A 2589-nucleotide genomic window follows, 5' to 3' on the forward strand; every position below is an offset into this window, starting at 1 on the left:
GTCACTGAACTTTAAAAATCACCTAAATAGTCACTGAACTTTGCAAAAGGTTTCTCAGAAATCACTGAACTTTAAAAATCGCCTAAATGGTCACTGAACTTTACAAAAACTTTTCCAGAAGTCACTGAACTTTCCAACTTCAAACCACCTTAGAGCTACCACTTATGGACCACCTAAACCCACCCTCCGGCCACCTTGGCCAACGGACCGACATACCACCTTGAAGCTCTTGCTTCCCTCTTCGCAACCCACCCAAGTTTCGGCCATAACACCAACCGATTTGACCAAAAATTGAAGTCAAAATGGGCTAATCAAGCATAAAAAATTGCCAGAAAGTGAACAAGTCACCACTCACCACTTTTGGACCACCAAAACTCCACCCTTCGGCCACCTTGGCCGCCGGACCAACATACCACCTTGAAGCCCTCATTTTCCTTTTCGCAACCCACCCAAGCTCCGACCACAACCCCAACCGTTGTGGCCAGAAATTCAAGCCAAAATGGGCAGCTTGGCACAAAAAATGGCCAGAATTTCATTTTTTTTTTGTTCCAGATCGCCCATTTTGGCTTGGATTTTCGGTCAAACCGATTGGTGTTATGGCCGGATCTTGGGTGGGTTGCGAAGAGGGAAATGAGGGCTTCAAGGTGGTATTTCGGTCTGACGGCTAAGGTGGCCGGAGGGTGGGTTTAGGTGGTCCATAAGTGGTGGCTCCAAGGTGGTTTGAAGTTGAAAAGTTCAGTGACTTCTGGGAAAACTTTTGTAAAGTTCAGTGATCATTTAGGTGATTTTTAAAGTTCAGTGACTTCTAGGAAACCTTTTGCAAAGTTCAGTGACTTCTGAGAAACCTTTTTCAAAGTTCAGTGACTATTTAAGTAATTTTTAAAGTTAAGTGACCCCTTGGAAACCTCTTGGAAAGTTCAGTGACCATTTAGGCAATTCACTCCAATTTTACTATGCATGATGTCATTTTTTATTTTTCATTTTGTTTATGTCAAACAAATGTTCTTCCACACATCATCCCACTAACATTAAAAAAATTATGTCAACCAAATGTTTTTCTACACATCATGCCACTAGCATTAAAAAAATAATAATAATTTTAGTAAAAATAAACTGCTATGAGAAAAAAAACACTTCGCACATGTGCTTTAAAAAAAAAAAAAACTCTCCGCACAGTGCAGAGAGATGGAAAACTACGTGTGGAGTAAAAAAGGAAGAAAAACTATCCACATAGTGTGGAGAGATGACAAACTATATACGGATAGTTGGTGAACTCTCAGTACAACGCGAAGTAAAAAAAAACTCTCTGTACAGTACGAAAAGGTGACATTCTGTGCGGACAGTCAACACAATCTGTGAGGACACTGTCCTCACAAAGTGCTGACTCTCCGTACAGTGCGGAGTAAAAAAAGAAAAAAAAAAAACTTCGCACATGTGCAGAGAGTTTGCCAACTCTCCGTACAGTGCGAAGTTAAAAAAGAAAAAAAAAACCTCTCTGCACAGTAACTGTCACGTGCATTTATCGTATTTTTATTAGTGTATAAATTTTAGTTTTTTGAAAAATTTTTGAAGCAATATTTAGAAATATTTTCATGATATAAGAAAATAATTGTAAATTACTTTTACAATTGCATAACAGTATTATGCCATCTAGAAAAAATATACTTTTATATTTCATACTTGAATAAGAAATATACGAGATTATACAAATTATTTTGCTTGTATTCTTTAATAGTATTGATATGATTGAGTTGAATGTAAAGATTATATTTTCAAATTTTGTGTAATTCAATATTGAAAAATTGAAGATTAAACACCATATTCATATGCATTTATATTTTGTGATTCATAGATATTTAATATTTATTTTATATTTATGTTGAAAAAATAAAAATCTAGAAATTTTTTTGAAATTCTGTTTGGTAAGTGAATGTATGGTGTTTTGTATTCTCGGTATTTGTAAGTGCAAAAATCGATATATAAAAATACAGTAAGCTGCAAATACGGTAGACAGCATATACAGTAAGTTGTAAAATACGGTAAGGTGAAAATACGGTAAGTTGTTTGTAAATACGGTAGGCTGAAAATACGGTAAGTTGCAAATACGATAGGGTGCAAATACGGTAAGCTGCAAATACGATAAACAGCATATACGGTAAGCTGTATATACGGTAAATTACTTGTAAATACGGTAAACTGCATATATAGATTTATAATTTGTTATAAATGTATAAAATTTATTTAATATTAAATTTCTTAAGTATTAAATATTGTAATTCAATATTGTTTCCTTTTTTATTATTGTATTTCCGAGAATTACAAAACAAAAAGTGGTTATGAAATTGCTAATTTTTAAATGTATTTTTTTGTTAAAAGTAAAAATGATTTTTTTTATATTATTTGTAAAAAAAAATTATTGTAATTTTATTAGCGTAATAAGAAGATTTATTATGCATTTTTATTTTTTACATTTTGTGAAGAATTTTGTTTATGGTGATTGACAAATATTCTTCCCTACACGCATTATGCCAACAACATTAAAAAAATAATAATAATTTTAGTAAAAATAAACTGCTATGAGAAAAAAAA

Source organism: Olea europaea, chromosome 12 (genome assembly GCF_002742605.1).
Source record: "Olea europaea var. sylvestris chromosome 12, O_europaea_v1, whole genome shotgun sequence".
Lineage (NCBI taxonomy): Eukaryota > Viridiplantae > Streptophyta > Magnoliopsida > Lamiales > Oleaceae > Olea > Olea europaea.